This window comes from Marmota flaviventris, chromosome 7 (assembly GCF_047511675.1).
Source record: "Marmota flaviventris isolate mMarFla1 chromosome 7, mMarFla1.hap1, whole genome shotgun sequence".
NCBI lineage: Eukaryota > Metazoa > Chordata > Mammalia > Rodentia > Sciuridae > Marmota > Marmota flaviventris.
Genome location: NC_092504.1, coordinates 84882807 through 84910444, shown reverse-complemented (window position 1 = coordinate 84910444; position 27638 = coordinate 84882807). Strand labels below are relative to the sequence as shown.

Here is a 27638-nt window from a genome sequence, read left to right as displayed (position 1 = left end):
TCTCATCTGGAGGCTAATTTTACAAAGGGTACAGAACATCTCTTGCACCTCCTGAGAATCACTGGCATGGAAAACATTGTCACTGATAGCAATACTTTTCATCCTTTAGGAGAGTGTGTCTCTTTTCATGAAAAAAAGTTGAGAGCTATTTGCCCTTGAGAAAGGCATCCTGCTGTGGCCCTGAGAATTCCTGCAGATATTCTTGGAGATAACAAGAATAAAAGGCATGGGCCTGGGTTTCATCTGGGCCATTTCTCAGGGTGATGCCTGCAGTGAGGAACTGAGGGATTAGCAACACCTCCCTCTAGACACAAAGCAGGCTGTCTGAATCCCCCAAGATCACTGCTGTCATGCACAGGCACCCATCATTGGTCCTTTGTGTCCACCAAGTTAGTTTTGGTGGAAGAAGGGCATAGGGAACTGGTATAAACCAGTGCTGATGCTAAGCAGCTGCTATTGCTATGAATTAAAAATCCTTTTTCTCTGACCCAGATTTGTGTCTTATACTCACATCATGAAATAGTAACAGTTTAGTTTTAAAACTTGTAGGTCAAATAAAATCTCAAATAATTTGACCTTAAAATATACTAGTTGCCTTAAGAGAGAAAGAACATCCAAACTCCCATATGGGTATATGTACTCACGCTATAAAATCACCTTAAGAGATCATTATCAACCTAAGAGGTTGAAAATGAAATATTGTCTAATCTTGAAATGTTACCCTAGGTTTCTTTAAGTAGATTAAATATACTTCTCAAATTTTGATATCAATTTTCTAAATTTGAAATAAGCTGGAGAGTGGACCATGAAACTATTAGCTCATTTAGGGGAAAAGTTTTATAAATAATGCCAAAAAAGGGAACCCAAGATAAATGAAGCTAACCTCATTTCAAACTGTTTACTTCACCTTCAAATATAACAAACGTGTTAATTTTGCGAAAGGTTTTAGGTTATTTTAGGAAACAATACTCTTTTGGTAGTAAATACTTACTTTTATCAAATTTATAGATCAACCTAACTTTTTAAGGTAGCTCAAGGTGTTGCTAATAGGCCATTTTTTTTTCTTTTGTAGTGGCCGCCAATCCACTAACATGTCACTGTAAACAAGAACTTTTATTATTCTGAGAACTCAACATGATATTATAAAATCCTTGCAAAATTTATATCCCACAGGCTCAAATTGGAGTCTCACAAAGTCATTTCAATTCAGAAAGTGGAATAACAATATACACAATGGTTACATCCCTGGTTGCAATGCAAGTTAAATTGTGAAATGGTAAAAGATATTTTTTTGTTTTTGTTTTTGTTTTGTACTGGGGGTTGAACCCAGAGGTGTTTTACCCCAGAGCCGCATCCCCAGCCCCTCCTTTTTATTTTTATTTTTTTATTTTGAGACAGGATCTCACTAAGTTGCTTAGGTCCTTGCTGAGTTGCTGAGGCTGTCCTCAAACTTGTGATCCTCTTGCCTCAGCCTCCTGAGTTGTTGTGATTACAGATGTGCACCACTGTACCCAGATGGTAAAGGACTTTCTAAGGTGTATGCATTCTATTTGCAATTTCTGTGTATGATTCACTAAGAATCAGAAAAATCAAAACCTCTATACAAACTATGAGATTGATTTTTCTAATCACCTGAATTTACTAGGTATAGTCTATAGGTCTGGTGTTGGGTCTTTATTATTACTATTCAGGAATGTGTATTAATTAAACAGATTTGGGACATAAAGTGAATAATATTAAATAATTAACTATTTTGTATCAAGTTTCGTGCTGGGGCTTTTCATATGATATTTTATCCATCAGCTGAGAAAATAAAGGTATGAGTTAAGGGTTAGCACAAGTTTACAAATGCAGAAATTGAGCCCACAGATGGTTAAGTGATTACTCTCAGAGTCACAGACATCTGTTTCTCACGTCCTGGTTTATCTATTTCAGGTTATCTCTTTGAGGAGATGTCTGATACTGTCCTTTGAATTATACAGTGGCAGTGTGCTTTATCTTGAAGCTCAAACTTACTAATAATCTACCATTATTAATATATAAGATCTTTATTCTCCTTAGGTTAATATAAAAGGTAGTTTAAAAAACTTGTGAGTCAAAGAGCACCACCACCAGGATTTCTCCTAAAACTCCAGTAAAATGTAGAACAAAATAATTTCCAAGTACTCAGGAGGGCAAAAGAGAGAAAGTATTGCTATTTCTAATTATGTGTAATATTCAATGAAAATGTATCCTCTATTTTGCTTCTAAGCCTGAGTTTCTAAGGAGCATTATGATATGTAACATACAAACCAGAACTTTCTGTACCCTGTTGTATTTCTCAATGAAAGACAATCTGGGCTGTACTAGCTTTCCAAAAATATCACATGTGTTGGCATGCTAAGATTTTTTTTAAACTGAATTCGAATCAGAATTTTTTTTGTTATAAAATTTGTCTTATAACTACCATGAGAACTTTGAAATTTAATCCAAAATTATCATGTGGCTTGTAATAACTTGAAGGACATGGAAATAATTCATAAATTTGGCACAGTATCTCCCAAAATCTGCAGGTTTTCATTTTTCTTTTTACTAATGACTACAAACATATTTGTTACCTTTTATTTATAAGATTAGACTCGTAATTTATTTACCTTGTTCTACTTTCAGAAAAGAGTAAATCTTAGCTTTTACTTAATTTATGTAACTTATAAATATTTTATCTATTTAGTAATTACACATGATCTAAGACTGTTACAAACAAGATTAACATCATAGCATTAAAAATAGACTGTCTAACATTTTCATAAAAATTTATTGATGGTTTAAAAGTCAATAAAATCTCTGGAAGTTTCAGATACTTTTATCATCTATGAAATTTATCAGTTTCACTCTAGAGATTTTAAAATGAAGTGCTATCACTTAGCATTTATTGGCTATAATCCAAATATGACACCAACTAATGATTAATACTTCTTAAAATGTCCTGGGGTTTGGTCTTGATCTTTTACCACTAAGTTGTAAAGGTACAAAAATCATCAGTTGAAGCTTATGTTTCCTTTCTCAAAAACAGAAAATGAAGTAAATGTACCATTTTTAAGACAATACTAATGTTCCTAAAATACTAGGCCTCTTGTTCCTAAAATAACAAAGGGATAAATTCAACAATGACTTTAGCATATGCTCACATACTATGACTCAGACCATAACACATTTTTGGAAGTCTTGTTAAAATATGGGTGGTGGAATCCAAATTCTCATTTTCTGCACTCTCCAGCTAAGAGATCCTGGGCAGTCAACTTCTCCAGACCTGAGTATTCTCAACTGTAATGACCATAGCAACACTGAAGTCATGGGATTGTGTTGATGATTAAATGAACTGTTTGCAAAGTGCCTAGCAGAACAAGTACTCAGTAAATACTAGTGAAAATGACAATCCATATTACCATAATATAATCTCTTGATATGGATTTTCAACCTAAGCTTTAGCAAAAATAGTACAGATCCTCACAGGCATGACAGAACATTAAATGGTATTACCATAGCCAGTTTCATCAAATAGGAAAGATTATGTTTAATAGTAGTTTAATAATGGTTACTGTTTATCTGGGTTACATTAAACTGAAATGTTTTTTCTGAAACTAAACTTTTTTGTTCACAAATACAATTTGGATCCATCTGGTTTGAACCTCTCTAAAAAAAATGACAAAACCAATTTTATTAACCTGAGACTAAGATAAAAGAGATGGAGAGAGAGAGAGAGAGAGAGAGAGAGAGAGAGAGAGAGAGAGAGAATTGAATTTATGGAATTATTAGACCACAAAATGAACTATATTCAGTATTCTAACCAATTAAATCAGGCACAGATATATACATAATTTACATAGCTAACTACCCATATGTTTATTATTGGCCCTTTGTTTAGAAAAAGCAAAGGGTGTTTGGTTTGTTCTGGCTTTGTGTGCCCTTTTGTTTTTGCATTATGTACTATCCTGTGATCTTCTTTGGTACATTCATGCTGGAACTTGCAGTATACTGTGTAGTGCTGATTCAGATTAAGATTGATTAATGCTTGCCTAATATTTTCAGTTCTTAGATTTTGAATTTCAATATTAATATTTATTCGATGTAAAATGAGGTCAGTGAGACATTTGATTAACTACTTGTCCATAGCTCTAAAAAGTTTTGATCATATTTGCAATTACACAGATTTATGAAGATCTTTGAAATGTGACTCTCCTTTTATTTAAAACTGCTTCATGCAAATTATTTCTTTGGCTATCTTCTAAATTACTCTGTGGTGGTTCAGATTAGACCAGAACACTTTATATTCTGGGATTTCTCTTGAACACTCTCTACACCCAAAGGCATGGACCATAATTCCCAGGCAGCCACGCAACTCTCCCTAACACATTTCAGATACTATAATTATGCATTCTTTTCAACCAATCTGATCCTAGGAATAATATTTGTGCATCTATTATTTATTTATTTAGTAAAAGAGAGAGAGAGAATTTTTTAATATTTATTTTTCGGTTTTTGGTGGACACAACATCTTTATTTGTATTCTTTATGTGGTGCTGAGGATTGAACCCAGAATCCCGTACATGCCAGGCGAGCGCGTTACCGGTTGAGCCACATCCCCAGCCCGCATCTATTTATCTAAATATATATTGTATGCTTCTTCTGTAGCAAGCAGTGTCTTAGTACTGGGAATGGAGCCGTATAGATTTAGGCAAAAACCTTGCTCTCATGTAGCTCATGGTCTACGGCTTGAGAGAGAAAAGTACTAAGGGAAAAGGTAAGATATGTGAAAAGAGGCTAGGTGCTGTGGCACATGCCTGTAATCCCAGCAGCTGGGGAGGCTGAGACAGGAGGATCACGAGTTCAAAGCCAGCCTCAGCAATTTAGTGAGGCCCTAGGCATCTGAGCGAGACCCTGTCTTTAAATAAAATATATAAAAAGTGCTAGGGATGTGGTTTAGTGGTTAAGCACCTTGGGTTCAATCCCTGGTACGTATACACACACACACACACACACACACACAAGATCTATATCTATATATCTATATATCTATCTATATCTATATCTATATATATATATATGAAATGAGGAAAGGCAATAAATGATATGAAGAAATGGAGAAAAATACAGTAGGAAGGAAGGAGAGAGTATTAGGGGAGCTGTGTCATCGTAGATAGGATGATCAGACAAAGCCTCAAAGGAGCTAAGTATGGGAGACACTATTTTGGGGGAGTACACTTTAGAAGACAGACGAGAGAACCCCATAGAAGGAGCAGGGTGGCATATTTAAGGACCAAGGAGGCCAGGCTGCCTGGAGTTGGAGGAGACTGGGGAGGACAGAAAGCAGCATTGAGTCATGTAAGACTTGGTAGCCTATTTTAAGAGCTTTGGCTTTAATTCTGAATAAAAAGTGATTAGAAGAGCTGGGGATGGGGCTCAGCAGTAGTGCACTTGCAGCGTGTGAGGCCCTGGGCTTGATTCTCAGCACTGCACTTAAATAAATAAAATGAAGGTCTATCAACAACTAAAAAAACTAAAAAAAGAAAAGAAAAGATATGATTAGACAGTTTTTAGCAAAGTGACACAAACTGACTTGTTTTAATAGTAACACTCAGGCTGAACTGGAGCAAGGGCAGAAGCAGGGAATGCTATTATAATCCTTTAGGCGAGAGATGAAGTGTTTTACACAGGGCGAAAGGCAGGAGAGATGGTAAGAAGTGGTTGGATTCTGGGTGCACTTTAAAGGGAAAACTGATTTTTCTGATGGATTTATGAAGGATGAGAGCAAAAGAGGATGTGGTGATGACAGTTGGGGTTAAGATTTCATGAACTGTGGTGCAGAAGACTGTGTGTCAAGGTTTAAAGGAATAATTGGGAGGTCCGTTTTGAACACAGTGTTTGATTTGTCTGTGTGATCTCCAAGTAGGCAATTGGATAATGAGTCTGAGGTCTAGAAGAGAGGTTTTAGTTAGAGATAAAAGTTTTGGTGCACTCAGAGTACACAGATTGTACTCAAAACCATTGTGCCAGGTGAGTGTCTATGAGAAACAGAAGAGACTCAGGGGCTGAGCCTCACTGCATTCCAAGTTTTAGAGGTCAGGAGGATGAGGAGCCAGAAATGAGAATGGGGAAGGGTGTCCAGAGATGTAGGAGAAAGAAAACCTGGAGAATGTGGCTATCTTGGAAGCCAAATGAAAAAAAAAAATTATTTTCAGGTGGATGAAATGATCAGCTATTAAAATGCTATTGAGGAACTGAATGATAGCTTTAGGCTGTGGTGGTCACTCGTTATTTGATTAAAGCAATCTCAGTGGAGTGGTGAGTTGAACTCTGGATTGAGGCTCATTCAATGGACAGTGCACAGACAAAATACTGCTTTAAGGACTCTTTCTATAAAGACAGAGAGAGAATAAGGAAGGTAGCTGGAAGGGGAAGTGGAATTAAGAGAGGACTTATTTTTTTTCTACAATATAAAAGAAGTGATAGCATTTTCATTTCATTGATGGGAAAAGCATCAACAGGGAAAGAAAATCAATGACTCAAGAAAGAGAGAAGGGAGACTTACTGGCTGGTATCCTTGAGTGGATGGTGAGGACAATAGGGCCAGGGCACAAGAAAGGGAGAGTTTGACCATTGCTAGAAATTTCTAATTTAGGGAAAGAAAGGCTATGTGAGTAAAGGATCAGGAAGTGTGGTGTGTGGTTCTGGGAGTTGGGTGTGGGGTGAAAGTTCTCTTTTAACTGCTTCTATTTTTTCAGTGAAGTATGAGTCAAGATCATCAGCTAGGAGGGAAGATGGGAGAGGAAGTGACAGAGGTTGAGAAGACAGAATGTGTGAAATAAAAATCTAGAATAGTGGAAGAGTGATTAATGGTAGCAGGGTAATTCCCAGGCAGCGTAAAGGGCCTGCCTGAGGCCCATGATCAGGAATTAAAGGGAGTCCAGGTAGGATGTGTGTGTGTACTTCCATAGTCACATTTCGGTCTGAGATTTTATATATATATATATATATATATATATATATATATATATATATATACACACACACACACACACACACACACATATAAACATATCACATATATAATCAGTTATAGACAATCAGAATGTGGGTTAGCCAACAATTTATGGTAAAGCTAGAAAAATACAGAAGAATTGAGGATGCATAGAAGGAAATGTATGCAATGATTATAAAGCATACATAAAATTTTATACTGAATGTGGAGAAATGTGGATATGCTGAAAAAGTAATGGATTCTAGGAATCGGGTGCAAGGATTACTGGAGTTGGCTGAATAGGTTGGCAAGAGAGGAAGTGGTGATCAGAGGTTTAGATGCTTAGAATTGAGAACCTGGAGGAAGGTTATAATTATTGGAAACAAAAAAGTCTAGAGTATGGCCATGCAAGTGGATGAGGTAGAAAAAAGGAAAACTCCTTTGGCTAGAGAGAAATGCAGGAACCTGAGTGTCTGGAGAATTCATGTATGTATATGTCAAGAACATGGACGTAAACTGGAAACTAAAATCTTCAAGGGACGAGGAATGGGAGCTGGAGGTTACACACTGAGGACAACTGGAGGTTTATGAAAGAGGAGGAGGAATAGTATGTAGAGCAGTGAAGAGTAGGGAGCACAAATACAGCTCCAGCTCTATTCCAGATGCATAGAAAGATGAAAGGGTGTATACATATCTATCACTTGAGAGAACTTTAGAGAAGCAGTTCCTTCAGATTCAATTAGAGCAAAAACGGTTAAAAGCAATGTTCAGAGAACAGATTTAACAAGAGAGATGTTACTAATAACCATGCTCACGAGTTCCAAAGGGCTTAGTGTAAACGTTTCAGGAAGTAGTAAGAGACAGTCAGAAAAGGGGTACTCAGTATTTGGAGGGATGAGCGTTCAGTTGACTGGGTCAGATACGGATAGCAAGTGTGATAACTTTAGCCCAAACAGGCCCAAGCAGATAGTAATGGGAATGGTATAGGGACTGTCTGGAGAAAGAGGTAGAGAGTCTACCCAGGAGCCTGAAGAGTTCTGGAGTCCCACCTTGACTTCTACTGATGGAGGTCAATAGAGGGAAGATCTTAATGTACATGAGTATTCAGTATAACTCTTTAGATGTGAACTACAACCAGAGGCAAGAGATGTGTGAGATGAGATCAAGCTGCCATTTCTGCTTAGTCATCTTCTCCTTGGTTATTTTCTTCATGTCATTGGAAATCATCCAGACCTTCTGCAGTGGCTGAGATTTTGCCCATTCATATTTTAGAATTTTCTTTCTTCAGCTGGCCGTTTATTCTAAACAGTCTCTTCCCTGTATAGAAGTTTCCTGGGCTGGGTGTGGTGGGATACTCTTGTAATCCCAGCTGCAAAGGAGGTTGAGGCAGGAGTTTTGAGTCTAACCTAGTTGTGACAATTTAGTGAGACCATGTCTCAAAACAACAACAACAAACAAATAAAAGAGAAGTTTCCAGTCATTTCCTATCCACTATCTATCCCTCTCTGCCCCCTGAATTTCTCACTCCCTCTGCTTCTCTCTGTATGTGTGTGCAATTTTAATGAGTCCCCAGATTCTATCATCTCCAGTGTTTCCAAGGCCTTTCTCTCTTGGAGAAAGTAACAGAAAAGAAAAAGGAGATCTTGTTTTCAAATGGTACTTCTTCAAATTGAGGGATCTCATTCCAAGAAATTAATGAAATACATGTATATAACTGAATTTGGCAATTCTGCATTAAGGAATGCTTTCAGTTTGAAGGGAGCATGGTCAGGAGCTACCTAGTTGTTAATGAAAACACATATACACACACATGTATATGTGTGTGTGTGTGTGTGTGTGCGCGCATAAATTAAAATAGGCAATTGTTTTTAATTCCATACTCTGTTCCTTTTTGGCCTTCTCCATCAGAAATAAAAGGTCTTAGGGTGGGATGAAAGTGTCTAAAATGCAGGTGATCAAGAGCTTATAAATAAGGACACACCTTGGAGCATAAGGGTGTGCTTACACATATGCACACAATTGACATCAGTAAAATAAGAAAGGTCTTTTTGCAGTGTGGAGTGGACAGTGGGTAGTCTAAAATGAAACCCTGCCTCTTAGTGGATGTGCAAAATCATTGCTGGGGTGAGGAATGGTGTTTCTGCCATTGGAAAAGAGGCTTATAGTATACTACTTCCTTTGAAGAACAAAGGAAGACAGTAAGAGTGCCCAGGGGGCGCAGAAAGGAGAAGTAGGGAAAGAAAGAAACAAGTTTTCAGGGAGTTGAGAATATTTCATCTAACAGAATAGCCAGAACTTTCTTAAGATTATTCAAGTTTCCCTTAGAGTAACTTGTTTGGAACCAGACTAATGATAGTCCGTGAAGCCCCTTTTAACAACTCTATTTTTGGTGAGTTTTTTGTCTATGAAGGAAATATGTTCTTACTAACCATTTGCATCCAGAGTTAAAAATTTATCAATTTGCAGGAAGTAATGCAAGTCCCACACACTGGGGACTTGGAGCACAGGAAGATTGAAGGACTTAAGAAGAAAAATATATATACTAATATAAGTATGGTTAAAATTAAACTGGTGGGGACAGAGTCTAGCACTGACTGACATGAACCAACTCAAAAAAAATTATAAAGTAGAATTTATAAACTTGACCTCAGTCTTGTGTAGTAGAAAAGAGTATACTGTTGGAAAGAATAATAATAGGTATCCATATAAGGTTTGGTAAATGAATGATCTTTGCACGCAGGGCCAGCCCCTTAAATCACTGAGTGTCATAGTATATATTTATGCAATGGGAAGTAATAATACCCATGATATCAAGTAGTAGTTACCTTTTTTGGAAGTCTACTACAGGCTCATCATTGTATTGTACACACACATATAATCTTTACAATATGTTTCTCTACCTCAAAGGGAGACTATTGAGGCCTGAAATGTTACAACAACCCATTATGTTGTCTACTACGGTTTCTTAGGGACCAAATTATGACCTTGGTGGTTGTCATTAGATAAGAGTTTATTAACAAAAAGTTGGGTTATACAAATGATGATTTCACCGAAGATAGAGTAACTGGAAGGACAAGTTTGGACAAATACTAACAAGTTTATTTCTTCTGATTTTAGCTAGAAATCTTCTTAGTCAAAATAGTCATTATTTCTTTCAGACCATTGGTAGTTCTGGGGGACGTAGCACAATTCCTAACACTTAGGAACACTAAGTCATACTACTCTGCTTTCTAGATGCAAAGACTCAAGTCTTATCATTTTCTGTTTACAAACCACCTGTGAAGGCCGTATTTCTTCTACTTAAGAGTGGGAAATTGCTGAGAATACATCTGCGTGCCTCAGCTTGAGAAATGCTGCTTTAAAAATTGAGTGTTCCCTGTAATTGATTTTTTGAAATCAGCACAATCACAAACATGACAAAGAAGAAGAAATTAGTAGATGGTACCTAAGTAAATGTGATTATTCAGATGATACAGACTACACTTCTATTAACGTGTTTTAGATTGGCACTCAAATGAAAGAGTAAAATTCAAAGATTCTCATGGAACTCTGTTCCTTAAGAATACATCCAGAGATCCAGGCTAACAAAGACCATTTTAAAATAATGTTTCTCTCTGGTCCAATTCCTACTTACATATGTTAACAAGGCCCAGCTTCAGACTATAAGAGTAAATGTCTCCTGATAGTGTTTCCAAAAGCTGGAAATGGATGCATCTGTACCTGACTTGTCAATAAATACTTATCGAATATTTTTTTTCAATAACCCGGTTGTCCATAACCTGATTCCATTTACTGACATAATGGATGAATGAATCAGATTCCTGTTTTCTTCCATACTGTACATACTATTCATTAGCTCATTCATGATGCAAACATTAGTGAAGTACCCTCTTTCTTGTGCCAGGTATTATGTTAGATGTGAAGGTTACTACTGTGAATAGGATTTATTGCCTGTGAGAAGTCTTATTGGGAATATACAGAGGAAATGCACAAATACAATAACTTGGTGAACAGAACCAAATTTTGTAATTGCTCAGAGTATGAAGTGGCTAAGGAGCTTGTGTATCTCAGTCTAACTCAGAAGTATATATTAAATGTTATTTAGAGGAATTTGTTTTATAATAATGGAAAATAGATAAATGATATGCTATTTAGACAACACTTAAAAGCTAACTTATATTATTCAGTGGCTCTCTCCTTTCTCGCTCCTTTCTCTTCCTTCTAGAATCCAAATTTGACTTATTTTTAATCAATGTTGTAAAAAATGGGGAGAATATTAGAAGTCATTGTAATTCTTTAATAACATTGCCAACTTTTGTATGGATACCTTGAAATACAGACTTGGTTCTTACTAGAATGTTTGGTATAAAACAAATATTCAGTAAGCATTTTGTTGTGTGAATTCTTTTTTTTTTTTTAATTTTTATTGTGGGTTGTTCAAAACATTACAAATTTCTTGACATATCATATTCCACACTTTGATTCAAGTGGGTTATGAACTCCCACCTTCACCCCATACACAGATTGCAGAATCACATCAGTTACACATCCATTGATTTACAAATTGCCATACTAGTGTCTGTTGTGCTCCTCTGCCTTTCCCATCCTCCACCCTCCCCCCTCCCCACCTCTCCCCTCCCCTCCCCTCCTCTCTCTCTACCTCCTCCACTGTATAACCCTGAGGGTCTCCTTCCATTACCATGCAATTTCCCTTCTCTCTCCCTTTCCCTCCCACCTCTCATCCCTGTTAAATGTTAATCTTCTTCTCCTGCTCTTCGTCCCTACTCTGTTCTTAGTTACTCTCCTTATATCAAAGAAGACATTTGGCATTTGTTTTTTAGGGATTGGCTAGCTTCACTTAGCATAATCTGCTCTAATGCCATCCATTTCCCTGTAAATTCTATGATTTTGTCATTTTTTAATGCAGAGTAATACTCCATTGTGTATAAATGCCACATTTTTTAAATCCATTCGTCTATTGAAGGGCATCTAGGTTGGTTCCACAGTCTTGCTATTGTGAACTGTGCTGCTATGAACATCGATGTAGCAGTGTCCCTGTAGCATGCTCTTTTTAGGTCTTTAGGGAATAGACCAAGAAGGGGAATAGCTGGGTCAAATGGTGGCTCCATTCCCAGCTTTCCAAGAAATCTCCATACTGCTTTCCAAATTGGCTGCACCAATTTGCAGTCCCACCAGCAATGTACAAGTGTACCCTTTTCCCCACATCCTCGCCAGCACTTGTTGTTGTTTGACTTCCTAATGGCTGCCAATCTTACTGGAGTGAGATGGTATCTTAGGGTGGTTTTGATTTGCATTTCTCTGACAGCTAGAGATGTTGAGCATTTTCTCATGTACTTGTTGATTGACTGTATGTCCTCCTCTGAGAAGTGTCTGTTCAGGTCCTTGGCCCATTTGTTGATTGGGTTGTTTGTTTTCTTATTGTCTAATTTTTTGAGTTCTTTGTATACTCTGGATATTAGGGCTCTATCTGAAGTGTGAGGAGTAAAGATTTGTTCCCAGGGTGTAGGCTCCCTATTTACCTCTCTTATTGTTTCTTTTGCTGAGAAAAAACTTTTTAGTTTGAGTAAGTCCCATTTGTTGATTCTAGTTATTAACTTTTGTGCTATGGGTGTCCTATTGAGGAATTTGGAGCCCGACCCCACAGTATGTAGATCGTAGCCAACTTTTTCTTCTATCAGACGCCGTGTCTCTGATTTGATATCAAGCTCCTTGATCCATTTTGAATTCACTTTTGTGCATGGCGAGAGAAAGGGATTCAGTTTCATTTTGTTGCATATGGATTTCCAGTTTTCCCAGCACCATTTGTTGAAGATGCTATCCTTCCTCCATTGCATGCTTTTAGCCCCTTTATCAAATATAAGATAGTTGTAGTTTTGTGGATTGGTTTCTGTGTCCTCTATTCTGTACCATTGGTCCACCCGCCTGTTTTGGTACCAGTACCATGCTGTTTTTGTTACTATTGCTCTGTAGTATAGTTTGAAGTCTGGTACCGCTATACCGCCTGATTCACACTTCCTGCTTAGCATTGTTTTTGCTATTCTGGGTCTTTTATTTTTCCATATGAATTTCATGGTTGCTTTCTCTATTTCTACAAGAAATGCCGTTGGGATTTTGATTGGCATTGCATTAAACCTATAGAGAACTTTTGGTAATATCGCCATTTTGATGATGTTAGTTCTGCCTATCCATGAACAGGGTATATTTTTCCATCTTCTAAGATCTTCTTCTATTTCTCTCTTTAGGGTTCTGTAGTTTTCATTGTATAAGTCTTTCACCACATCAATAGACTTAAAAATAAGAACCATATGATCATCTCGATAGATGCGGAAAAAGCATTTGACAAAGTACAGCATCCCTTTATGTTCAAAACTCTAGAAAAACTAGGGATAACAGGAACATACCTCAATATTGTAAAAGCAATCTATGCTAAGCCTCAGGCTAACATCATTCTGAATGGAGAAAAACTGAAGGCATTCCCTCTAAAATCTGGAACTAGACAGGGATGCCCTCTCTCTCCACTTCTGTTCAACATAGTTCTCGAAACACTGGCCAGAGCAATTAGACAGACGAAAGAAATTAAAGGCATCAAAATAGGAAAAGAAGAACTTAAATTATCACTATTTGCAGATGATATGATTCTATACCTAGCAGACCCAAAAGGCTCTACAAAGAAACTATTAGAGCTAATAAATGAATTCAGCAAAGTGGCAGGATATAAAATCAACACGCATAAATCAAAGGCATTCCTGTATATCAGCGACAAATCCTCTGAAATGGAAATGAGGACAACCACTCCATTCAAAATATCTTCAAAAAAAATAAAATACTTGGGAATCAACCTAACAAAAGATGTGTGAATTCTTGATATCCAGTTATTTTTATTTATTGAATTTAAGAAATTGCTTATTAATATTAAAACTTTGTACCATATTTTAATCTGAGTTTGATGTCTTACGTCCAAAAATGTTTCTTCACTTGTGTCTCATTAGAAGTAGAAGAATAGAGCACAGACTAGAAATAGCTTCAGAACTTTTTGAGTTCTGTTTCCTTCTTACTTCCTTTCCTCTGAGATCCTGAGACTCTTTCTCCCTCTCACTCTGATTTTACCCTTGGCCTCTGGAGGCACCTTAGGCTGTCCCACTACAGAATTCTTTTGTTTCATTGGAAAAAAAGTTACTAGTTGATTTTGATACACACTGCTCCTCTGCTTGATAAATTCCATGTTGGGGGGTGAAATGCAGATTTTTAATGCCTTCTTTAGAAATGGTTTGCTTGAAATATAAAATAATCAATATACAGAGATGAAACCTCTTCTTTTAATAGTATCTGTAAAACTGAAAATTATGCTTATTAATTGTCATTTGGTTTTAGAATCACAGAATTTTATTACTGTAAAAATCTTGAGGGATCAACCATTGTAACCCATTCTTTTCACTTTTGCTTTTCAAATAAAAACTAAAAGAATTAAAAAAATAAAAATAAAAACAAAGCCATGTTTGAAAAAAAAGAGACTATCTAAGCTTGATATGCATATGACAACATAGCATTTTAGAACTCTAATTTTCACATAGGTCTAGAAGCTTCAAAAAGATAATTTTCAGAGACTGATATATTTTCTATTCCACAGGATAATATATAAGTCTAATAAGAAGTTAAGGTCTAAATAACGTGAAGTAGAGTTATAATGCAGAATCCATAGAATCTTTTTCCTTTGGTTTCATTTTTTTGTTAAGACAAGGAGAGTTAAGAGTGCAGTTTGAAAGCTAGAATCACCAGTTCCTAATTTTCAATATTCAATTCAGGATTACATGATTTAATGCAATTAAATGCTTAAAGAGTGCTTGACTCATAAAAATAAGCCATAATAACTTTTAGCTATTATTTAAATAATTTGCTGCTTACTTTTAAATTTAATGTTTAATCCCTTTAAAACATGAATATTATAATAAGCAGTTTAAATAATTTTCTTTTGCTGAGATTTATATGACCATTTTCCTTAATATATATATTAAATTAACTACTAAAAAATAATTTATAATTTCTCATAAAAATGAATTTAACCAAAAAAAAAATGAGACTGTGTGAAAATGACACTGGAATTAGGAGAGTTAAAACTTCAGAAGCCAAATAGCAGTTCTTTGAATTACTGATAAGGGTGGCTATTAGTGGGTCAAGTTTCTTTTACACACCTGCTTCCTAGGTTTCATTGGAATTCAAAATGCTTTTTAAAATGTCATTTCTGCATCAATTAATACTTTACTAGCCCAGGTAAACATTATATATTGAACTCAAAATGCCTAATTTAACTCATCATATTTAACCAACTTTCAGTAATAGAAAATAGCTGTATATGGGGCTGGCTGGGGTTTTGGCTCAGCGGTAGAATGCTTGCCTAGCACATGTGGGACCCTGAGTTCAATACTCAACACCACATAAAAATAAAATAAAGGTATTGTATCCAACTACAACTAAAACAAAATATTAAAAAGAAAAGAAAATAGCTGTATGGAAGGACAGAGTTAAAAATCTATGTTTTATTATCTCTTGAATCTAACTGAAAAATAATAGCTTATAATTAGTTACTTTATAGATTCCAGACAACATTAACATGCATTAAATTAGGCTATCTTATAAGTAGCTATCGCCAGACTGGAACATTTCTCCTTTGTACCAAGGGATAAAATTTGTGTTATGCCTTTAGTAATGGAGAGAAAGAATAGGAACTGAAGCTTTCTGTTGCTTATGTTGTGTTCTCTGCTAGACCCCACTCACTCTGTAGCCCCAAATGTGAATGGTTTCATAGTGATTTGGCATAGATCTGCAAAATGAATATTTTTGCTTCATCTCATTGTCAGTCTTCTTATTTGCATTGCAACACTTGTTAAAATAGAAATGAGTTCAGAAAATTCAAATAAGCACACTATAAAAACTATTCCTAAGCATCCATCATCTGCTCTTAACACGATCTATGGGAGCACCAACTTTATTTATTTGGTTTGAAAGGACATGTTGTTTCCACAAGATGACCTCATGTCTCAGGTCTCATCTAAACATCTTTAGTTTTTTTGTGCACATGTATATACACATGTGTATGCAAATGTGTATGAAATTTCACAAAATTGAACACTTGCCATGCACAGTGCATTCTATTTTCTTTTATTCTAGTTCATGATTTGAAATATGCTGGTTGACAATATGCTGACTTTATGACCCTGCTGTGTCCTACTGTTTGAATCACTGATTTATGGCTTAGTTATTTTACCTTACAGAGCATGGATTTATGAATCAGACAGATCTATGTATAAATTTTTTTGTTTGTCCTCTTATTAGTCTAGTGGTAGGGATCTTTGAAGGAAATTACTTGACTTCTATCACCTATAAAATATAATATATATTTAAGTTATACTATGATTATGTAAAATATAAACTATAATAATGATTGTTTCTTATTCTTTCATTCATCAACTACTTATTCCTCAGCACCCATAGACTCTTCACCTCTTGTTTTTTTTTTTTTTTTTTTTGTACCAGAGATTGATCCAGGGGCTTAGTCACTAAGCCACATCCCCAACTCTTTTGATTTTTTTGAGACAGGGTCTCACTGAATTACTTAGGACCTCACTAAGTTGGTGAGGCTGGTTTTGACTTGCAATTCTCCTGCTCAGCCTCCCAAGCTTCTGGGATTACAGAAATGTACCTCTCTTGTTCTTAATAAGCTTCTGAGGATAAATTTTATAACTAGTTTTTCTCTGAAGCTGACTCAACTGTCATTCTTTAAATTTGAGGGTTATGTGATAGAAACATTTTCTGGAACTAGATAGGAGGAAAGACCAGTGCCCAAAAGGGAGCAACTGGCCTACAGCACTCGATGGAATGCCCCAATGGAGAAGTGACCTGGAAGTGGACAACGTAAGGTGGTGTACTTCAACGCATTCTTGTTCTAAATTCCCTATGAAATGATCAGTGATTTACCCAATTCCAAGTCTTATTGCAAATATTTTTAAATTGACAAGGTCGTAGCAAATAGCTCATGAAATATTCATCATTTGGGAATTAAAAAGAAAACCTTAAACACTTAAGAATAATAAAAAGTCACCCATAAAACAAATTTACTCCTAGATCACCTACAGTTTATACTTTATTAAATCAGAGACCTTGGAGACCAGCCAAGGACACAGCTAAATCATATTTGACAAAGATGACACAGTGTTTGCTCTGTCCTTCTTTATCATCACAACTAAATAAATACTTAATTCCATCACAGGAAACAAGTTGTCTTAGTTTAAGGAGGCTACCATGAAGAGGTAAGAGAGGTGCACATAAATTATGGATGGATACAGAGAGAATGGATGGAAGAAAACTAAATGGGTTATTTTGTTGGTTTTATTTTTCCCCCATTATACAGATTATTCCTTTTTTTAAGGTCATTTGTGCTGATGGAAGATGGAGCTGTAAATAGTATTTCATAAATATTTGTATTTGTGTCATCTACAGATGTGGCTTCTCTTGGGAAGTCCTGGTTTAGGGGTGCCTCTGACACAAGAGCCCCAAACCCAGGGGGAGGGGGCTTGGATTTCTGGGGTGCCAGTTTTCTCTATCACTGCCCTTAAATGTGACCATTTTCTCTCTATCTCTTACTTCTGAAATATTTTAGGAACTCATCTATTTTAATTGCCTCCATCCAAATTACATTTTAATACAATTAAAGAAGTTACAGAAGTTAATTGGACTTTTCTAATAGTATAAGACTTAGACTGAGGGCCTTTCATTCAACTTGTAAGATTTATAAAGCAAGGTAGCCAGAGATCTGAAAAGTAAAATTGTTGACAAGTGTATATTATTTTTCAGTGGTTTAATAAGAGTATGTGTGGGCTGTTTAGGGACAGAAACTATGCCATGTGGCCTTTGCTTCCCTTAGAACCTGGTAGCTAGAGCTGAGCACTTGGTGGGTACCTTGCAAATCCTTGCTAAGTTTGTATAAATTATGAATTCGTACTATGGTACAAAACCATATTTGTTTTGTTAAATTGATTTTGACACAAAATTTAACCTTCACGTAAGTTTAGTTGCATCTTTGTTTAGTCAGCTTTTTTGCTGCTGTGACTAAAAGATCTGACTCAGAACAATTTTATGGGAGGAAGAAAAGTTTATTTCGGGGCTCATGGCTTCAAAGGCCTCTTTGTCCATGGACAGCAGGCTCCATTCCTCGGGGCTCGAGGTGAGGCTGAACATCATGGTGAGTGTGTGGCAGAAGGAAGCAGCTCACATGATGATCAGGAAGGAGAGAGAGAGAGAGAGAGACTCCACTCTCCAGATGCAAAATACATAGCCCATAGCCATGTCCCCCATGGACCACTTCCTCCAGCCACACCCCACCTGCCTCCAGTTACCGATCCAACCCATGAGGGATAAATTCACTGATTAGGCTAAGGCTATAGCCCAATCATTTCTCCTCCAAACCTTCTTGCCCTGTCTCACACGTGAGCTTTTAGTGGGACACCTCACATCCAAAGCACAACACCTCACATATAAACCATAAAAATCTTCTTGATTCTGTTCTTCAACTTTTTGGAATGGACAACTCTGTGGCTTTTCTGGATGTGACAGAAGTTTAACTAACACTCAAACGACTCTATAAAAATTTTTATTGCATATCTGCTGTACCTGGGGTTTCATCTTCTAGTTTTATATGAGCTTAGGAAAATCCATCAATGGGCAAAATATATAATAAAATCAGCAAGGGAAATAGAGACTAGAGTATCATAAATCTCATTGTAAACAATTACAATATTGCTTCATAAAATTTTGATAGAAGTACTAAACAAAAAAGATAACTTTTTTAGGATTGATATGCTCATTATTGTTTCAAAGTAGCATTAATGACCTTGTTTTTTAACTACTTGGTCTGTTTAGCCATTTTAACAATATATAGAAATAGCATTATTCTAAAGTTGTAGTATGAAAAGTGATACCTTGCCTGGTACTCAAAGATCTATGAAGCCCAATATCTTGCTTACAATAAGGGCTCAGTGGATATTTGTTGATTGTTTTAAAAATTCAAGTTTATATTTTTTATCAGTATTAACTTAAGTAAACCAATATCAAGGACCTATCCATAGTAGCTGATTTGGTTGGTTTCTGTTCAACTTGTGTAATTGACAGATATTTAAACTATTGCTAGAAATTAGTCTATATCTGCATGTAGAGAATCTAACACCTGTGTTGATCATTGCTAAAGTGGATCTATACCTCAATGCATCATATCATCATGCTAAAATGCTTCCCTCCTAAATTCATATTTCAATAGAAGGCTGTAGGTAACACATCTCTGTACGACAAATCTGTTCATACTCTTTATCAGCTTCATGTTTTTTGCCACTAAACTTGAAGGGAGGCCTTATCAGCAATATCAGCACCCTAAGATTATCATATTTACTAATTTCAATACCATGGTCAGGACCAGCTGGAATTAAGAATGGATCATTACTGTTATTGTGATTTAGTGCTACAGTGTACAAGGAGGACAATTTCTATAACTTTCATATTTAGTATGACTTTTTCTGTTTTATGCTTAGAATATCACTAGATCATTCTTGAATAAGTACTCTTCTATAGATACAGTATATAAAACAAATGCTTCTCTAACATATGCAATGATACTATAGTGTAAACCATTTCTGTATTCTTTTCCAATATCAAAAATAATTATAATGAATCTCTGAAATTATCTATGAAGTAACATTTTCTAGAAGGACTTGGGTTTACATGAAATGTACAAGACACATCAAGACATGTATACTTCAATTTGCATGTGGAAAGCCTTTAATTTTTCAGTATTGATATTAAAATATTTTCTGGTATGGCAAGTAGGATATGAAAACTAGTAACTGGTACCACATACCATCTGCCAAACTGTTTTTTTTTTTTTAATTTATTGTTTTGTTTTTGCTTTACTAGAGCATCAGGTGAAGACCACAGTCCCTTTCTGAAGATGCAGGGACTAGTGTTTACTCAGTGGGGAAATGGCAGGGAGGGTTTGGATTAGTATGCAATGCTAATTCCTGTAAAATCTACACTTTTTCCATCTCATCACTCTACATTCTAAGAATATTCCTTGGAGAGCATTCAATGTCAAGTCTGGGCTCTTATGACTCATCTCACATTTTCAATTCTAGTGATGATTAGGAGAGTGGGTTTCATTCTCCATGTTGACCTTAGCTAGGTACTCACTTCTGAACTCTGTTTGCTCATCTATGTTATTTTACCAGATATCCAAGATCCTTTCCAGTTTTAAACTCTATACAGCTTGAGTTAATAATTTTTTTAAGATCATTAATTGGTAGACACTCATATCCAACAGCCTTTTTTTTAGAGAGTTGTTATGAGAGTAAAAAAATAATATATGTAAAGTAGCTTACACAATGTTTAGTACATAACTGATGCTCATAACTATTCATCTATTTATCTGTCATCATACTGCCTTAAATAGACATTTTCATCCATTGAGATGATGATCATTGTTACCATTATTGTTGTTGTTTATATGATATTGGTAGAGGGCATTGTGGGTTACTCACCTAAAACTTGTTTCTAACTACTGGTTAGTAGCAGAGCAAGAACAGATTGCATTTCTTATAGTTTCCAACACCATGTTACTATTCCTGCAGTTGGCCACACTTTAAAGAAGGAAAAAAAAAAAAGGAAATTAGAAGAAAATGAAAGAGAAAAAAGCACAGTCAATTGCATACAAATAATACTCTTTTAGCACCTAAAAGGAAATATTTCCAATTCTCTCTAATTAACCCAATTGTTCCATAGGCTTTCCTTGTTTTTTGCAAAATTTTTAACTTTATATTCATCTACTTTCCTTCTATTTATTCAGTAGAATTATAACACAAATGGTGTTTTATTCCCTCTAGCATACTAAGAATATTAACTGAGTGCTTAGCCTACTATTTTTCAGGTTTAATTAATTCTTATCAATTCATCTTAAATTTTTAACCATAATACATTTCTAAGTTTTTTCCCCAAATTGTTGGTCAGTATTGTGAGACTGAGTAGCTGATTAGAATCAGTCATCATATTGATCCAAAGTATAATTAGGAGGTAGGGGATCACCTATTTTGACACATGCTTAGTGGTGTCAAAATAGGTAATCTAAGTGTGAATGACACTTAACTCAGTGCTGTTTTGAGGTCAAAAGGAATGAATTTTTTTTTCAATAACTTATTGGTGGCACAGCACATGTTCACATATCCTGTGATTTTGACATTGTCAAAAATGAAACTATACATAGGAAAAAGAATAGAGAACTAGAGGATAGAGTAACTTAATTCATATGGATATTGAATTTATCCTGTGTCTGCTGGAAACTAGCAAAAAACGACAGTAAATTACATGATTTTTTTTAAAGTTTAGCAAAAGGAAGAAAAGAGCTTTTTTTTTTTTTTAAATAAAACTTTTTCCTGTTACTGACTTCAGTAACAGTTAATCCAGAGAATAGATATTCTATAAACACAAGGCCATAAAATCTTGCTCAGATGGACATCTCTTATATCCATCTTACATAAAAACCAAACGGGTCATCATGTTTCATAATTGAGTGAAACCATTTCTCTAGGGAATAGAAATAATGTGTTCCAGACACATTGCTTTCTGGTGATCTAACTGAGTATCAATCCTGATATTAATCTAGGGAGTGAAGAGTTAATGTCTCTGTTAAACACAAATTGTTTCAGATACACTTTGGCCAGAACTCAGTAAGCTTATGATGAATGTTCTAATGAATGCAGAGACTTAACGTCTTGAAATGGAAAGGACTTTAGTTCCTCAAACACCACATGTGCAGAAGGCACTACTGGGAATTGCTAGAGGGTGCCCTGTTTCTCCACTCAGATAAAGAGGCTGCCCAGTTCTGCATGTCTGTCTTCTTTCTACTCCTTTACCAGACAAAGTAAAAATATTTAGCAACAACAACCTCTTTTGAACTTTGGGCCAGTATTATCAAGTGACTACTCTCTGCTAAAAAGCATCAATGTGGCTTCTGTGGGAAGTTTGGATTTTTAGAAATTGTTACCCATAGGACTTCCCAGAATGGGCTAACCAAAAACATTATATATCTTATTCTCAATAAATCAACTTAGTTCTATCCTTAAATAGTATTGTCACTCTCCATTTTCATGTAATTTATTTTAGCTCATGATCATAAAATAAAACATTTTAAGTCCTGTTGATACAAGTTGCTTTTCTGATAACTATCATATTTGCATGTGTGTGTGTATGTGTGTGTTACTGGGGACTGAACCCAGTATTTCATACATGTGGGGTAGATGCTCTAGCACAGACCAACATCCCAGGCCCTTCTATATTATTCTTTATTTTGAGGCAGGGTCTTGTTAAGTTGGTAAGTCTAACGATCCTCCTGCCCCAGCGTGTCCTATGTAGCTGGAATTATAGGTGTGCACCACTACACCTGACAACATATTCCACTTCTAGTTAAAATTATTTGTGGTCAAAAATTCCCAAACCAAGACATTAGCATAAAGAAAGCTGCTAATGGACATGTATTTAGAAATATGACTGCAATCCCAAATGTTTCCATGTTAAAAGAAGGCAACAGAAGAATTTATATATAGTATTTGTAACTAGAATTTCCCCCATCTGTGTCTTTAAAGCCACTCTAGTTTCAGTAGTAGTAGTACGTATTAGTATTAAAAAATTTTGAACACACATGTGTATCCTGAATTTGATTTGCATAACAGTTTTGTTTTTTAATTATTTCCTCAAGAAGAAAATTTTAATCATATTCTTTTAATCTTCCAATAAAATGTGACTATACTATAGTGATTTATAATGGGCACTTTGTGTCTCCCCTCAAAAAGATAACTTTTCCTTAATTTTTTTTTTTTTTTTTTTTTTAAGTTAGAAGGTCAGACTTAGTTACAAGAAAGCTGGCCATTTGTTGAGAGAATACTCTTTCATATGTTGGAGATTTAAATGGCTTCCTTTTGTGAAAATGAGGTAGGCTACATTTGGAATACATAAAGAGTAAACTCCATGGAGTCAACTAAGATAAGTAATATGTCACTGGGGTCCTCCTGAGGATACCCTCTCCTGAAATGATTAATTAAAAATATATTTGGGTTTCATAAGTTTCTAGATTGAAAGTCATGTCTTTGTACCTTTGTTAATTTTTAACACATTTTTCCCCATATTTATGGAAACAAAAATAAGAAGTTTGGGGTTGGGGTGGTGGCTCAGTGATGGAACACTTGCCTAGCATGTGTGAGGCACTGGGTTGGATTCTCAGCACCGCATATAAAATAAAATAAAGGTCCATCAACAATTTAAAAAAATACATTGAAAAACTTTTTTAGAAATAAGAAGTTTGGTGACTCTCATGAGCTGGTCTTAAGCAAGTGGAAGTTTTCAGATGAGCTTCTACTGTAGAGTGCAAGGGGAAATAGATATTTCCACATCCCCAGATGTGATGGAGCAGAGTGTTATAAATGCTCTCGACCTCGATTTGTCATTTGTGGGATTAAAGAGACATTTTACACCTTTTTAAAAAACATTTTATTCCTCAACTCTTTCTATTTTGAGTCTCTAAAGTGGCATTCAGGGTACTACTGTGGAGGAGATGATTTTTCAAGCCACTTTAGAACAATCATTTTAAGCAATAAAGGATTGATGAATAATTAATAATGCCTGACTGTATATTAGAAATATAAACAAGATTTCCTATTGGTAGATTCCATCTGTTATCTGTATTTTAGAATTTTAGAGCTAAGTAAAGAACAGATTGAGGCTACTCTACTTTAGAGAATTTGGCTTTTGAGGAGCCATCTTTCCAGCTCATATTTTTTAAAAAATGTCAAAGCACCTTCAACTTTGCCATTCAAACAGTGATATTGTCTGTAAATGTTTAACCACTGACAGTCTGGGTGCAAAAGTCCTGATTTTTAATTTTTGTAGTAAAATTAATTTTCCTATGCCAGGGATATGATAATGGGGGAAATACTAAAATTAAGAAACTGGAAGGGAAATTACTGGCAAATATTGTGAAGATGCTTCCTTCTTTTCCTCCTTCAGCTGATAATAGCTCAGAGGCCAGAGGCTTAACCACAGAGTTGAATCTGTTTGGAGTAATTGCTTAGAGTGCTCTGATTGTTCTAGATGGGAAACCCTTCTCCATCTTCCCTCAGCTGGTTGGTGATTTCAATTTACAGGTTAAACTTTCTTTTTCTAACATCTAGTAAACATTGACATCAGATAAGACCACTTTTTAAAAAGCTAGTTAGCTGGGCATATGGCACACATCAGCAGCTCTGGAGGCTGAGGCAGGAGGATAGCAGTTCAAAGCCAGCTTCAGCAAAAGGCACTAAGCAACTCAGTGAGACCCTGCCTCTAAATAAAATACAAAATAGTGCTGGAGATGTGGCTCAGTGGTGATATGACTCTGAGTTCAATCCCCTGGTACACCCTGCCCTCCCCGCAAAGCTAAAGTGATCACTTTGGTTATCTAATGAGGCATAAATGATCATCAAAATGGTCCATTTTTTAAACTAAAAGAGAGTAGAGGAGATAAAATAATTTAATACCTCATTCCTCTTGTCTTAGAAAGGACATTCATAAAATGTGGATCAACAGCTTTGAAGATGTAGCTCAGTGGTAAAGCATTTGCCTAGCATGTGCAAAGATCTAGGTTTAATCCCAAGTACCACAGAGAGGAAGGAATGGAGGGAAGGAGGGAGGAAGAAAAGAAGGAAGGAAGGAAGGAAGGAAAGAATGGAGGGAGGGAGGGAGATTGGTCAAGCAGTGTGGCACATGCCTGTAATCCCTGTGACTCAGGAGGCTGAGGCCAGCCTGGGCAATTTAGCAAGACCCTGTCTCAAAATAATTTGAAAAAAAAAGGGGGTGGGTGGGATATGTCTCTTGGGGATATAGCTCAGTGGTAGAGAATCCCTGGGTTCAATTCCTGGTACTTATTTAAAAAAAAAAAAAAAAGAGTGGATCAATACAGAAAGTCATCCATGTAGATTTTGTCACTTAACCAAGTTTAACATTTGCCTCTAAAGTTAGAAGACTCCTGAATTATATGACATGAGATTTTAGAGAGATGATATGTTCTGGCAGAATAAATCTGGTGTTTCCATCATGCCTCAGACACCTGGAAAAAAATATCTCCAAATCAAAAATGTCTAATCCCATTTGGACAAAAGCCCTGATATAAGCAAGTTTATAAATCATAGAGACCATTATCTTTTTATATAAAATGCATTAAATAGTTTTAATTTTTTTTATAAAAGTAGTCTTTACCAAACATTTCCTCTTTAGATTAATTCATTTATCTGGCAGTATTTATGGAGTAGATGCTCTGTCTAGGGCCTGGAGCTGAGTAGGAAGTGAATCATTACCATGGATAATCTAAACAGTCCTTTGAAATTCTTGGGTTCTAAAACCCGATTGAAGCAGAGAAAGGAAAGAAGCCTACTGCTAACCACAGACATCTTCAAATGTGACATTCCTTACCTTTTTGCTTCCTGGGCCATCTGGACAACTTCCATTTGCTGGAACATTTGATTCTTACTGAAGTAACTGATCCATACTCCAAAACGTTTACACAATTCTCCATATACAGAGCCAAAGACTTCTTTAAAAAGTGTGGGAAAGTCAGTGATGGCTATGCAGAAGAATATGTAGCAATCAGAAGGTATCAGAAAAGATTAAACTCTTTTTTTTTTAATTTTTTATTGTTGGTTGTTCAAAACATTACAAATTTCTTGATACAACAGTTAAGATTAAACTCTTAAGTACCTTAACTATCACCTTTAAATTCCTACCTTATGGTCATTCTGCTTGTCCCCAGAATAGGTGTATATCAGTTATAATTACCTATTACCAAAGAGATTAGATGTTCAATAATTAGATCAGAAAACAACTTTATAATGTAATGCTTTCCTTGATCTGGTAGTAGGAGCAAAAACCAATTTTCATTTGTGAATCACCTGTCTGTATTTAACATCGTTAACATTTTCATACTGCTTGAATGCAAGGGGCAATCAAAACCTTTTTCAAGTTTTTATTATCTTTTTGATTCATTTGTTAATTTTTCTAGGAATGTAATAAAAAATATTAGAAGTTCTTCACTTTCTACCATTTGGTGTCAGTAAATGGGCCCAAACCATACAGGCATGTTTTGTAGAACAACTTTATTGGCTACTCAAAGTTAAATGTGGATGAGGAACCAGGGCTGTTTTGCAAAGGAAAAAAAAAAGCAAACATTACCTATTTTCTTTATTGAAACATAAAAGGCTGACTACTTTCTATATCAAAATCATTAAGTAAGGGCTGGGCTTGGGGCTCAGTGGTAGAGCGCTTCCCTCACATGTGTGGGGCCCTAGGTTCCATCCTCAGCACCACATACAAATAAATGAATAAAGGTCCATCAGCAACTAAAAAAAAATTTAAAAATCATTAAGTATAATTACTGTACAGCAAATATATTAATATGTTTCTTCTTCTTCTTTTTAGTATTGGGGATTGAACCCAAGGGTTCAATTGGGGATTAACCACTGAGCCAGACCCCCCCCCCCTTTTTTTTTTTTACAGTTTTTTATTTAGAGACAGGGTCTCACTGAGTTGCTTAGACCTTGCTAAGTTGTTGAGGCTGGCTTTGAACTCGAGGTTCTCCTGACTCAGCCTCCTGAGCTGCTGGGATTGCAGGTGTGGGCCACCACACCCAGCTATGTTTCTTCTTCTATGTATGATCAGATCTACTTTCAAACTTCATATGTAGTTGCAAATATTTTCTGTCTTTTTAAAATATTGTCTCTCACTCTGCTGACTATTTCCTTTGCTGAGCAGAAGAAGCTTTGTAGTTTGATGTAATCTCATTTGTCTATTTTTGCTTTTGTTGTGTGTTATTGAAGTCCTTTCCAAAAAAAAAAAAAAAAAAAAAAATCCTGCTCTGGCCAGTGAATGTCACAAAGCATTTGCTTTGTATTTTCTTCTAGTAGCTTTATAGTTTGTGGTTTTATATTTAAGTTTTTAATCTATTTTGTGTTGATTTTTGGAATTAGTGAGAGACAGAGGTCTAGCTTCATTGTTCTGCACATGGATATCAAGTTTTCCTGGCCCCAGTTCTTGAAAAAGGCACCCTTTTCCAAATGTGTATTCTTGGCACCTTTGTTGAAAAACAGTTGGCCAAGTGTGTTGATTTCTTTTGGGGTTCTCTGTTCTATAAGTGTATGTGTTTGTTTTTACACCAGGGGCATGCTGTTTTGGGTACTATAACTTTGTAATATATTCTGAAGTCAAATAGTATGATGCCTTCTGGGTTTTTGTTTGTTTGTTTAAGATTGTTTAGTTTTGGGGGTCTTTTGTGGTATCATGAATTTCAGGAGTGATTTTTGTATTTCTATGAAAAATATCATTGATACTTTGGTAAAGATTGCATTGACTGTATATTATGTTAAATAATGATGTGCTAAATGAGTTTTTTCAATGCTGCAGTAAAAAACTTTTTACAGATTTATATAGATAGGAACCAGATGTTATAGTTTTAACAGATAATATAAGATAAAATTTAAATTTTTGCTTAAAGAAAGGCTGTTTAGTG

At 35.7% G+C, this 27638-nt stretch overlaps 1 protein-coding gene across 13 annotated transcripts in view; it reads left to right on the top strand.

The window, feature by feature from the left end:
- The window catches only part of Ank2 (ankyrin 2), a 652896-nt gene that overhangs the window by 457398 nt on the left and 167860 nt on the right, over positions 1-27638 (top strand). The window lies entirely within an intron of this gene.